The 14,139-nt window shown below is 43.3% G+C and overlaps 1 long non-coding RNA gene across 1 annotated transcript; it reads left to right on the top strand.

Annotated features, from left to right (window-relative positions):
- The first annotated feature begins 650 nt into the window (after positions 1-650).
- LOC124349217 lies at positions 651-5,244 on the top strand. The gene is made up of 3 exons (XR_006920240.1): positions 651-729; positions 4,758-4,857; positions 5,039-5,244. It is a non-coding gene; the product is annotated as an uncharacterized LOC124349217 (long non-coding RNA).
- Positions 5,245-14,139: the final 8,895 nt, after the last annotated feature.

Here is a 14,139-nt window from a genome sequence, read left to right as displayed (position 1 = left end):
AAAAGGAAAAGACTTTTTGGAGAGTGTGTGGCAGCATCACGGCCCATGTTTGGTCAAATGTCGATCGGCTGCTGCTGAACTGCATCCCAAACGGAAAATGATGGACAAGAAATTCTTTTCGTCCAGTGGAACCACCACCAGAAATTCAGACACACACGGCTCCTGGATTTCACGCAGCTGGTTTTTATCTTTTCCTTGTATATTTTTTCGGACGTCCAGGTGATGGGCCAGTCGTCTAATATGTCACCTCGAATGTCCAGGTGTGTCTCTCTAATTGTTTTCTTTTGTTTTGGGCTTTTCTATGCCGTGGCGCTGGCGTCGTTTCTGTGTGCAAAATGTTTGTCTGCTCTTATTCATTATTTCAGAAACGTGCCGGGACAAATGATGGCCGACTGATAGGTTAATTAAACTTTTGTGTGTGTACACGTGATCGTAGAAAAATAAAAGTTTTATAATTAATCGATTAAAGTAACAATGGCGATGGTGATAGACTTGGTAAAGTTGTTATCTTTCTGGAAAGAAAAGGATTCGAATTTCATTTCCATTGTGGAAGCCACCAGACAAATGAAGGTGTGAGAAATGTAGTGTCAATTTTAGTTTGACTTGTGTTCAGGTGTGTTGTGCAGGTGCATTGTGCTTTTTTGCTTTTTGTCACAGACTCTGGCTGCAGTGTGTTCCACCTTGGTGCTGTGAACAAATGGCGTTGGAAAACATCTGGGTCGCTCAACGGTAAGTCGCGATTCATTTATTTACTAGGCTGTCGAAATTTTGTCAACGTGGTTGAAAAGTTTCCCCCGCAACGAAATTTATCCACCATGATTACGAAAGCCACGTGTTTTTCCCGTTGATAGGCATGTTGAATTTTCTCTTGGCAGAGTTTCATCGTTTGAAATGTAACAAACGAATAACTATTAAGTCATTTTGGTCATTCGACATTTCCTTGTGATGCTCATGTCACAAATGCTCAGCTGTCTTCTACCCTTGTGTCAATTTAGGAAGTGCAATGAAATTCCATTTAAAGTTAATTTGGGTATTGACGCATGGTGCTATATGGTGGGTAAAGGTAAACGGAAAATATTTGTGAGTGTCCATGTTTGGTCAATCGACTGCTAGGTACCCGAAAAATGAAACGAAAATATCAAATGGCAACATTTTTTGGACTCCCGGATTTCCTTTGGCCTTCGTACCGATATCTCATCTTGCAAAAGTCCAGGTGTCTAGCTAATAGATTTCCCCAAGTGTTTTTTTTTTACCTATTGTATAAATGTCCGTGAATCACTTTCTTCCCGTTTCCTTATCCGGGGGGTTAGAGATGGCGGACGCAAGTCTCTCAGAGAGAAAAGAAAAAGAAAAACGTGTGTGGTCTATTAGAGGGTAGGTCGATGTCGCAGCGTGCCGGAGGAGCGAATGTTTCACACGCTACCTGTCTTCTGAACTCTGCTCTGCTCTTTTTCTATATATTGCGCCACTTGTCTCGTTACATGGACCAGACATGCCAAAAAGTGATGGGGGCAACGACATTTTCTTTATGCCCGTTCCTTATCGGATTTTTTCGTTTTCTTCTTGCTGGGGGTTTACTGATTAGTGGACTGACTGACTGACTGGAAACCATAGGCCCCTTATAATCACCGGCGAGACCTTTTTCTTCTTCTTGAAAGGAAAGAGAGGGGTTTCTCATATAGGAAAATGGGCCTCTGTGTTTGTGTCATCACTAAACGTCAAGTCTTCCAATGGCTTGCCATCCATTGGATGGCAAAGAAACAACATCTGCTGGTTCTTCTTTCTGGTAGCTTGAGAAGATATAACCAGCAAGGGAAAAAATAGTTAACGGTTTGTCTTAAGGGGGCAAGGGACTATATTCGGTTTCGGCCGACTGGCTCAGCACTTATCACCTCGACATTCTTCTGCTTCTGGATGTCGTTTGATATGGTCAACGCAGATAACACAAGTGGAGGATCCCCTAGACTCGTTGGCGTTTCCATGGCAACGCCAAGAAAACAATTCCGGGTGGGTTAAAAATTAAAAAAAAAACGCAATCAAATAAAAACTAAAAGTGAAAAGACGGAATGGGGGGAACACACAGGCTGCATAATCGTCATTAGTGAGGAATTTTTCTTTCTTTTCCTGTTTGAAAAAACTGCCTCCTGCCGGTCTTTTTACACACACATCCCATTGGAATTCATTTTAATGGATATTCTACTCTCTCCCCTAGCTGTTGTTTTTAGTTTCTCACTAAATTATTTCGCTATATTATATTTTTCTACGCCAGACTTTCGATGAATTCGTAATAGATTTATTCCACATTTTCGTGGGGGAGAGAAAAAGAAAACTGTGGGAGGGTGAACTGACTTCTCCGCCCTCTTCACCGGAAATTCGTAAATCTTTCCTCGTAACGCCAAAGTCTTTTTTTCTCTACCTGGAGCTACCAAAACTCTTTTTCTCCGTTTTTAAAAAGAAAATATTTGTTTGTTTTTTGGGGTCCTCCATTAACTAGCGCCCCTTTTTTCGTACGGAGATAATGAACAATAAAATAAAAAAAGACATTTTCGAACGTGTTTTATTGAAAAGGCAACTCTGTTTATTAGACTTTTGAAAAGTGTGCACCTGCATCAGCTGTCGGTCTCTCCTCTACTTGACATTTTACCCCAAGAAAGTGAATCAAATCAAATTACGAAACAGCCAAAGAGCTAGGAGCTTTTCTTTCGTGAACTGGCGGGCGGTTTTACACGGAATCGGTCGGCGCTGCATATAATCGATGTCGTCCCCCCTGGACGGCCAAAAGAAACTGGCGTGACTCCACGTATACACACACACACAACCGTCAATGACAATCTCAATTTTTGTTATTTTTTGTTTCAAGCCTTTTAACCTAAAAAATAAAAGGGGAAAAAACAAAAAGGGACGACGACGACGACGACGCGCAACTGGACGCCGCGCCCGCTGATGTGACACAAGGGACCAAGTGGGGGGGTCCGCCGTCGTGTGGCTGGGTATATTATATATATAGTCTACGTGCTCGGGTCACGCGATGAACTCATCCACCTCACCCAACCGTGTTTTGGGCTGTACATATATACCTTGTCCTGGCAGCCGAAACTCCCGAGTGCGTCACCCCCCCCCCCCCTATATAGTATACGCCACCCTATACACAGAGAGAAGAGAGAGAGGACATAATGTTTTGTAAGTTGGAAGTGGAGGGGGACATTATTTTATACTGCCCAGGTTGCGATAGATTGTAGAAGTAGGTATATAGTAAATAAATCTACTGGCATTATAAGAGTCCTCGCCCATTGTATATAATAATGTCACCATATAAGATGGCGCGAGAGACCAGCAGTTGGGCACGACGTGACTGCTATTGTGTGTCGGACCACCTTTGCTCCAAAGTGTTGGACTTTTTTGTTTTTCTCTCTCCCACCGACGGTGACGAGGCGACACGACGCCAGAAAGTTTTCACTCCCCACCACCTTTTTTTTATTATTATTTTTTTATTTTGTTTCAAGAGTTTTTGATTTGAAAGTTTCCGGGTGATAAGCCGCCAGCTAATCAGCGCTGATGAATCTCCTTCATATATCGTTTTGCGTTGGTTTTATATATCATAGACAGAGTTGGAAAGACCAGGTGAGAAAATGTCGACACCTGGACGTGAATCGATGTGTCAATAACTTTCTCGGTCCCGTCACCTCTACATGGAACAATGAAAACAACTTTTGTTTGGTTTATTTTTAAATTTCCAGTTTGGGTTTCTCACCTGTCACCTGGGAAATGATGGAAATTCCCTTGAAGAAATTTGACTTTTTTCTTTGTTTTGTTGTTGGTCAGCTGATCGATCCTCCGCTGGAAGTGTCGTCACGATAATCATCTGCCATACGCACACGACCCGGTGAATCTATTCACTTCGAAATAACAAATGACGACACATTTTTTTCTCTTTTTTTTTCTTTTGGCTTGGCTCGTTCGTCGTTGTGATGAAAATGATTCAAGTGGTGCGTGAAGGAGATGGCCCAGTGATGTCTGCTGGCTCCCGACCGCATTTGTCGCCTGGCGTTTTTCCTATACAGTCGAGAACAAAGTCTTGATTTGTAACTTGGTAATACTATCGACAAGGAAAACACAACAAGACGAGGACGAGAGCGAATCAGAAACGAGTCACAAACCCAATGGAATGTGAGTCCATCAAAAACAAATCGAGAAAATAAAGGGGGAAAGCAGAAAAAAAAACCCGTTCGGCTTGTGCTGCTGACACTGGCGCAGTCTTACATAAATCCAAGTGTCGTGCTAGCGTTAAACGAAAGCTGACGCAGCGAGATAGAGAGATGCTGCACAGCTATGCTTATATTATTCCCTATAGCTCGGCTTCCGAAAGAGGGCCCTGGTAGAAAATGATGGCGGTTTTTGGGTCTAAAAGTAGTTGGGGGTTCCGTGCTAAATTTTGATTTTCATCTTGACTGAGGGATTCAATGTAACTTGATGAGATGAACTATTAGATATACTGAAATAATTTCGATCTGTTGGGCGCTGGTGAGAAAATCGCTTTTGGGTCGATTTTGAGTATTTCTACTTAATACACACTTCATGCTAGTTGGCAGGTCAATAAAACGAAGCATTAGTACAAAATAGAATGATTATGGGAGCTTAAACAGAAGTCTAATTAAACCTGTTCCAACTATGTGAAATGTTACTGACGCATAGCATTTATCATAAAAGCCAATGTATGGCAGTTTTGTTTGCGTTATGTAACCTTTTTCTTTGTGCAGATTTGAGGCCGGAGCCAGTCGTCATAACTACAAGATGTGCAAGTTTTCCTTGTGCTGGTATTGACCTGTCATCAGCAACAACCTCAGTATCATCGCTAGGGTAAGGATTTTTGTTACTTTTTATTCCTGCTAGATATTTTAAATGTTACATGACTTGCACAAGTGCAGTGAATGACATTGGAACCTTTTTAATTCTCGCATTTATTAACAATAAGAGTCTGTTTAATTTTAAACTTTTCTGTCAATATTTTTTGTAATCTAATTTTTTATTTTTTATTTAGATAAACAGCATCCCATTTCATTGGAGAAACTACTGATGCCGGTTACGAATCTTTTCCTCCCCTGTCTTTAAATGTCCTCGTGTATGCCCATGTGAATGTGGGTGTATTCACGAGGACTCCCTTTACCCCCTATCCCGCCTGGTGGATTCAACGTTTCTGCGACTTAGTGGAAAGCGATGTGGATGCCTGGCCGTATTTTCCCAGGCTAAAAGGTAGGACAAATGATGTTAATATTCTTCATTTTTGACTATTGGGGATGGTTTTTATAACGACTGAAGATCAGGCTCGGTTTTGTACCTCACGACTTTGTCTCTAAACAATTGAATTTCAAAAATATTTGAACTTGAAAAACTTCAAGCGCAACTAGAAAATGTTTTAAGCCGAAAGTACTACTGCTGTCGGGCTGACTGCGTTGTCACAATTGATTTTATGTTTTTATTTTTCTGTTTGTCTCGATGGCGTTCTCCATGACGTCACTTATTTTCTTTGGATGACGTCTGCAGCTCATCCAGTTCCTTTTTTTCCTCTCAATTAGTTTGTTATCAGCTGACAGGTCAACTGTGCGGACAAATTCAAATCGAAAAAGATTAAAAAGTCATTTGTCGTCCGAGACGCAAATCTCTGCGGGTAGATGAAAAAACTGAATGAAAAGTGGGGGGGGGGAGAGAGAATTCATCCGTCGGTGGGGGAACGGGCGGAAGTTGATAATTTTTCACCACCCCAATGCAAAAAAAAAATAAAACTCTGAACAACAAAGAAAGCGATGACATGAGAGAGAGAGAGTCTAGAGAGGAGGGTGGATGATATTGCGATGTAAATTGTCGCGCCTATAGCCGAGTCGCCGCCGCCGTCGGTGGCGCTCAGCGGCGCCTGACGTCACGCGTCGCTTAGCCGCCATTGCCTCGTGTGTGCAGTGCAGTGCAGTGCTGCCCTTGTTATTTTTCTTCTTCATCATTCCAATGTGCTGCCGCCCCACACGCAGCTCTGAAAAAAAAAAGAGAGGAGGAGGATGGCTCAATTGACTCCCCACGACGGGAAAAATAACCCCAAAGGAGAAAAAGAGAAAAAAATCGGATGCTCCGCTTTTTCTCTTTTTCTCTTCTCTCCGATGGATTTCCTCCTCCCCCCTAGCGCGCGCGACAATCCCATCAATCCTCCCTTTTTCTTCTTCTTCTTCTTCCTCCTCCTCCTCCTGTCTGACTACTACTGCTGCTATACCCCAGCAGTCCGCCTTAATTGAATTGATCCTAACCGCTGGTGACATTCAATGCGCCGTTGCGGGCAAAATGCGGCTGGAAATAAACCAGCCGCTCCACTTCTTATTTGACTGGAAATGACGCAACTATTCGGGAACTCTAATGCGGCCGCATTCTTTTTTTTTCCCCGTGTTGTAGAGTATAGTATGTATGTATGTATGTACATACATGTTATTTCGGTGAAATGGATGGGTCTCTCTGATTGAGTTAAGAATTTGTTTCTTCCTTCTTCTTCTTCTTTTTTATTTTGCGGGCTGCTCTCTCTCTCTCCCCATGGCAACTTCCTGTTGACGTTGGTGCGGATGCTGGAAGTGATGGCGGTTGGTAGTACAGTGTCGTCCGGATGACACGGATCAGAGAGGATCACATGGAGGATGCGCTGAGTGGCGACATCGGACGAGGAAACTCGTCGAATGCAAGTCGTTGAATAATAATCGAAAATACATATTAGATTCCAGCAAGAGGGAGGGGGAATGGATGGATGGATGGAAAAGGTTTAGATTATATCATCTTTGTCAAACTGCTCCTGTTTGTCGCTCGCCGCCCAGTCAAGCGACACGGCGGCCGGCGTCCGGATATGAGAGTTCGGTTACGAGTCGGTGACACCGCCGACTCTTCTTTTTTTCTATTTTTTGGCGCGCCGGATGAACTTTCCATCCTCCTCCTCCTCCCCCTTACGGTCGACTCTCTCATCCGCAATTGACTTTGGTGTGTTTTGCTTTTTCTGTGAGAGAAGAAGAAGAAGAAGAAAAAAAAAGGAGAAGAGTAGAGAAGATTGATCGTCTTTCAACTCGGTCGCTGAGAATCCGGCGACAACGGCGGCGGCGGTGGCTGCGGCGGCGGGCGGCGACGACCTCCCTCCGCCCCGTCCGGCCATGCGCAGGCACACGCCAGGGGGAGTATAGGGTAGAGAGAGAGAGAGCTAGGGGTTGTGCGCGCCTAAATTGCGATTGAATAAGAAGAGACAGACGATGGTGTATAAGTGGATGAGCAAGGGACGGTAAATGGGGAAAACGAGCCAGGACGCCCCGCTGCCAAAGTGCCACACAAAAACCCACCAACAAAACTAACGATGGGCTCTATACTACTCCTACTACTACCCCATTCTATATATTCCGCCGCCGCCAACGCCGCCGCCATCCAGTTGTGTGTCTGTTTGGTGTAGTTATACATTACACGAGAGTCACCCAGCAGGATTCTTTTCCTCTAAATAAACAGATAGACACACACACACACATAGGAGGGGGTGCGCATATCTTTTTCTATATTAGATTTATTGACCCGTTTGATACATAAATAAATGAATCGGTGATCTTTCTGCCCTTCTTCTTCCTCGGAATTGTTTTCTCGTGTGTTTTGACAGTTCTTTCTCCCTTTTTTTATTTTCTTCTTCTTCTCCCCGTTGGGTTTCTTTCTTCTTCTCTCCATGTCTGCCGACGTCAGCAATCAGATGTTATAAATCAAAGTGCTGCCAGTAGGCTGTGTTCTTTTATAGTAGAGGCACGCTGCAAGATTTTTTCTTCTTTTTTTCTTCTTTTATTTTATACGAGGTGGAATGGTGCCGATAGATTTTCTCCCTTTTTGATTTTTACAATCGCAGGCGGCGGCTAGAAGCAACGGCAGAGATCCAGCCGGGAATGTAGACACAGACAGACCTCATCGCGCATATCATATCCGCCCCTCTTCTTGTTTTTTGGGGGGTTTTGATTCGATTATTTCTTTTTCTCTTTCAGTGGAGCATCTTTGATTGCGCTGGAATGTCGTGATTGGGCATTTCCTCCTACTACTCCTCACGGAGACGCGGCGCACAAAACCGCCAAGTGCCAAAAACAACGCGGCACAGCGGTCGTCATTCAAAATGATTTGTCATCCCAGCAGCCGAGAATATATAAAACATTTCCACTCAAAAAATTCCCTCCAACCTCCCCGAGAAGTCAAAAAATTGTTGTATGAAATATTCCTCTGGCAATCTCGATGAAAGCTTCTTATCATTTATTAGTACCTCGGCTCTTTTTTTCGTTGATGTATTTCGATGTAGTTGTGTGTGTGTGGCGGTTCTTTTTATGGTACATTTTTCTGTGGGTAGGGGATATTATAGAAAGTATCTCCATAACGCCAGTTATATATTTATATATATATGCTAATGGCATATCTATCTATCTGTTTAAGTAGAGCGTCTGAGAGTATCAAAGGCTTAAATCCCATTAAAGAGATGGCAGAGATCAGAGAGTGGCTGTGCCAATTTGGCCGCCCATCTTTCTTCTTCTTCTTCTTCTTATTTCCTTTTTTTTTTCTAGCCCCGGATCTATTTAAGTGTTTGTTGTGCACTCTTCCAAACTCTTTGATGATTCGCCTCTCTCATCTCTCTCTATCCACAATTCCACATATACTACAAATAGTTTATATACATGTACCCAGCCAAGAGACGTGGAAATGGTTGTGGCTATACATTTCATCTTCTTTTCAAAGTTGTACTACACTAGAAAACAAATTTTTTTGCTTCGACTTTCTCGGTGGTCCGTCCATCCCCTCCTCCATAGAGTCTCCCACTAAATAGACGGAAGAATGATTGGAATTCTCTCTCCAAGGGCATTGGCGGCTAATTATTTCTAGTCGGTTGCAGTCGGGGGCGGAAAAAGAAAAAGAAAAGAAAAAAAAGTCGAAAGTTTTTAGACTATGAAAATGTTTTGGCGTCTGCACAGACGGGCCCGGAGTTATGCGCAGACTGATTTGGTGTCGACTAGATAATGAGAGATGGATTGATCTGTCTCTCGTTACGGCGGCGTCTTGTCACAAAAGTTTCTTTTATTTTTAATTTTTTGGGTGTTTTTCGGTCGTCCAAGTAGCGCCAGGTTCCTCCTCCGCCCTGTATATGTTTTTCGTTATCTCCTGTTCTATTTTTCTTTTTTTATTTTCCCATTGAAAAGGAGACGACAGGTCCCCCCTCGATGATGTATACGTCCGCTCTATTAGCAGGCGACTTGTCTTGGCCACCGCTAGACGCTTTGGCCGTCTATTTCGGGAGGGAGAAGGAACAGACACATTGCGGACGTGACGATCCGTTGCGCAAAATGGGCGAGCAACTGCGCCGACGTACTCGCGGCGACAGCAGGGAAATAGACACACAGCAGCAGCAGCAGCCAGCCAGCCTCCACACTTTGCGTGTTTGTCCATAGGCTCTTTCTTTCTCTCCCGAAAAAATAAGTTGTCGTCACGGTTGTCTGGTCATACAGCAGCCGCTTTTGTTATATAGGCTGTGTGTGTGTGTGTGTGTAGAGCTGGCGCCATGTTTTTTTCTTTCGGTGGGGGGCTGCTGCTGCTGCTGCACGCACGCATCACGGTTGCCTTCATTTTACTGCCCGGGTAGATGAGTTGTGTGTTGGCCGTCTTGTTCGAAAGAATTGACAAGGAACACACAGATGGAATTGCATAACAGCAGTTTGGTTCCAAGCCAAGCGTGAATCCCGAACGAATTCTTTTTTTTTTTCTTTTTTAAAAACCTTTTTTCTTTCTTTTTTCTTTTTTGAAGTTTTCAGAGATTTTGGTTGGGCTTCAAATTTTGACTGATTTTTCGTACACTCAAAAATAATAAACGGCTAATCAAGTTGGGCCGATCTTTTTGTGTTTTTGGCGGTGCCGGGGTTATTATAAGATAAAAAAAAAATAACCCAAAAATGAGACGTGGGCCACTTTGAGGTTCTACGAAATTTGCCTATTTTGGTCAAAGACCGGTTCCCGTCGTCGTCGTGCGGTCGTTTCTCGCATACAAACATTTTGGCGTGAGTTTGTCGGTGTCTATTCTTGTTTTGTGTTTCTCCAATTAATTTCGGGCTCCGTTTTCTTTTTGTTTTGTTTTTTTCAAATAATTTTCGACGAAATGCCGCCACCTTCTCATGACGGGTGGGAAACGGGATCGGATCACGACGACGACACAAGTTTTTTGACTGACTAAAAAAAAAGTGTCTTCAAGAGGAAAAAACAAACAATAGAGTTTTCAGTGACCCCGAAAAATGTACATGTAAAGGTAAAAAAGAAGAAAAACAATGGGGAAGGGGGGGGGGGGAGATACTATAAAATCGGAAAACCATGACCACAGCCTCTCCTCCCTCCGGTTTGTGTGTCTCTTTTCCTACCTTTATTGGAGTATATATAAACAAGGTAGAGAGAAGGGGGTGAGAGAGAGAGGGCCGTCTAGCCATTACGGCACGTTGGTGGGGTGTCATAAACGTGTCTCTCTTGTCTTTCTCTCTCCTCTCTATTCGTATGGAGAGAGAAGAGTAAAGGTTAGAAGGTTGTGGCGCACACACACACACACACACACACTTGTGTGTTATAATATAATATATATGGTGTATATATAGTGGTTGGTGGCGTCAACTGACCTGGCGCCACTCTACGCGGCGCTCTCTTCAAAATTCTTTGATTTGATTTGATTTGGAAATGTTGTCATTTTTATTAGACATTTTGGAAATTTTTATTCCGGTGGTCAATCATCGGCGTGAATCGGCCCACACAGTTTTTTCATTCAATTTCGTAACGGACGGCATCTGTGTCACATTTCGATCCGTTGCAAGTGAAAGTTTGGGATGAGGGGCAGCAGATGCCAGAACCACTTTTGATTGTTTTACAACAAGGTGTGTGTGTGTGTATAGCCTTTTCTCTTGTTGGGAGCAGTGCAAACACACTCACGGTCACCGCATGCCAAAGAGAAATAGAAGAAGAAGAGGAAGAAGAAACTTTAATTATTAACGGCCATGTCGTCGGTCCTTTTTGGCTGGGGCTTGTTTGTTAAAGAGTTTCCCTCGACGTGTATTTGCCGGGGTGAAGTGGAGCGACTTGCTCAACAACGGCGGCTCCGTCTTTCTCTCTCTCTTTGTTTGTCACGCAAACAAACCCAACACCAACAACTAAAGAACATCTTCTTCTTCTTCTTCTTCCGCCTCTGTTGGCTTATAGAAATGATGTCGTGATGATTGCAGAGCGCCAAATTCTATTTGATACAGAACTCCCCCCCGCTCCGCGTTTGTCGTTTTATTTCCCATTCAAAATGTAACCGACAGCCGAGCGAACGACACGCAACATTCGATGAGGACATTGTTGTGTGTGTGTGTTCTCGTGTCTCAAACACAAAAGTCCTTTGACTTCTTCTTCTTCTTCTGTCAGATCCTTTTTTTCATTAGTTTTTCAAGTCATTCGAGTAGTAGACTTGAGATTGCGTCAAACTCGTCAGAATCTTGTTGATTCCAAGGCTCTAATTCATATTAGAAAATGTTTTTTTTTTTTTACTTTTACTTTTATTTTTCTCCTCTCTTTTGTGTGTAGTAAATGAACTCTTGGAAAAATGTTTTAAAAAATTAAAAAATAAAACCCATCGGCCAGCCGAGAGTCGTGTCTCTCTATTACGTCGGCGGTTGTTGTCTCAAGTGACATTTCCTCCTCGGGGTATTTTCGACATGTTGTGGACACGCAGCCAAAAAAGAAGCAATTGCCACAGTGTGTGTGTGTGTGTGTGTGCTGTCGGCTTCGCCTTGTGATTCTTGTTTAAAGCTCTTTTTGCTGCGGCTCTCCTATATAGCTTGAATATAAGACAGCCAGAGAGAGAGAGAGAGAGAGAGCCGTGGCGCCACTTATAATCAGCTTTATGGGACATTATAAAGAAATCCATTCGATTGTTGTGTGAACGTGCGCGCGCGCGTTCGACTGTCTCCTCCTCCTTCCCAAAAATGTTCTCAACTTTTTGGGTTTTTTCCCTCGACTGAAAATTGACTTTACATTTCTGGGCCTTAGTTTTTTGTTGAAGAGTTTTCTCTCACCTGAGATTTTCCTATCCTTTAAGAGAGAGAAAGACAAACAAAATATTCGTCCGAGCGTGAATGATGATTTCACGCAGATAAAATGTGGCCCCAGAGCCAACAGTCGATCGATGAAGCATGATATATACTTGGATTGTTATGTGTGTGTGTGTGTGTGTGTGTTTGTTTGCCCTGGACCAGTCATTTGATATCGTTATTATTTATATAATACCGCCACCATCGATGAATTGGCCCTTTTTTGAACGGAGATTTTTCCCCACGGTGTTAGTTCTGCCGTCACATTCTCACCTGGGCGCCCAGTTGCCGAAAAATAAGTGAGCGGTGGAAATAAAATGGAGAAATAGTTACATTCGAAAATCACTTAGAAAAGAGCCAACGCTCATTACTACCCCGTTTTCCATTGCAAGTCGTCATAAAAAAGTCGTGTGAAACTGAAAAAGCAAAATCTTTGTATTTCAAAAGAATAAAATACAGCGGAACGCGCGTTTATTCAAACCGGAGAGCTGTGACTGCCGTTTTCCAATCATTAAAGTGTCTACACATCCGTGGGTGGGAATCAAATCATCAATGGCGCTTTCCCTCCCACCCAATCTATTTCCATCTATTTACCCAAGCACTGCAAACATTTGCTACAAAGTTTCTTTTTTTTCTTTTTGTTTCTTTTGGCGTATTACAGTTGTTTGTATTGTGGAACCGATACGGGTTATCCAAGTCGGTCTCCTTTTGAATTATTTCTCTCTTGTTGTATATTTTAATTGAGACTCTGCTGCTGGACTCGGCGGCAAAGAGTCCAGGGCAAAAAAGTTGGTTGGCTTGTTTCCTCTAATAACGCTCACAGCTACTGGCTGCATGGACTATTACAATCGAGAGCCAGCATATAATACATAGTAACTACCCGAAGAAGAAAATGTCCCAATCGCATTTAGTAGTAGCTGCGTCTTTGATTATCATCATGGCCCGTTAAAAGCAAAGAAAAAAGACGATGAGGAGGGGGGGGGGGAAGAAGAAATGGGACAGTAGTGGGGGGGGGAGAGACGGAAGAAGGAGGTGGTCATGGCCATTTGTCAGGTGTGTAAATGGGAAGGAGCTAGGGACAATGAGGGCAGACAGGCGTATCGAATGTGACGAGTCGACGATCTGGCGACAACGACGGAAGAATTTCATTTTCATTTTACATTTTCAAGCAGATGCGTAGGAAGCCTTGAATTGTGCGAATTGCAATGATTTCAAATGGACGGAAGGACGACGACGACGACAACGACACTCGAGAGTGTCTATGTAGTATTGCAAACAATAAAGTTGTTACTCAATACGTCTGAAAGAGATTAAAATAGTAGTAGTAGATAGTAGTACTTTCGGACGTCGCCGGACAGTCGACGCCGAGGGACGTACATCTCACACAGTCAGAAAATGTTCTATTTTCGTCCGTCGTCCCTATTTAGGAAAAATGGACATACGCAAACAGTTTTGGGGGGGAAAAGAAAAAGAAGTGGCTAATTGCTTGGAAAAATAAAAAGACGGGCGCCCTGGGTCCCTGTGTCCCTGTGTGCAGTCCAGCTTGGTCTCTCTCCTCACCCGCTGTGATCTTGTTGGCCCCCCTTTTTCGTCTCATTTTCTTATTTCCCCGAGACTCTAATCACTTGCCATTTTCTCCTTTTGGTCGGCTTGGCTCTTATTGACGTGTACTTACAATGTTTTGCTTGAGCCCACCGTTTATTGGCAACTTTTTGCGGATCGATTTACACTCGATGGAATCATCAACGCTCGGACGAAACACACAAGAATCAATCATGTCCGCTCGAATGGGAATAACGAAGGGGGCCGGGCTGGCTGATTCTCATCAAAAAGGAGAGCTGGAAAAGAATCTTTGACCACCTCAAAACATATATGTATACATCTAGCAGGCGCCAGCAGTCTCGGAGCTGCCAATGAAATCAAGCGCAAATCCCCCACCTAGAAAACAAAAGCCGACAGATGAGAGAAATCAAAAAAATAAAATAAAAAAGCTGGTGGGGGAGACAGAAAATAAGAA

Source organism: Daphnia pulicaria, chromosome 7 (assembly GCF_021234035.1).
Source record: "Daphnia pulicaria isolate SC F1-1A chromosome 7, SC_F0-13Bv2, whole genome shotgun sequence".
Taxonomy (NCBI): Eukaryota; Metazoa; Arthropoda; class Branchiopoda; order Diplostraca; family Daphniidae; genus Daphnia; species Daphnia pulicaria.
This window is presented reverse-complemented; position numbering and strand designations above follow the sequence as displayed.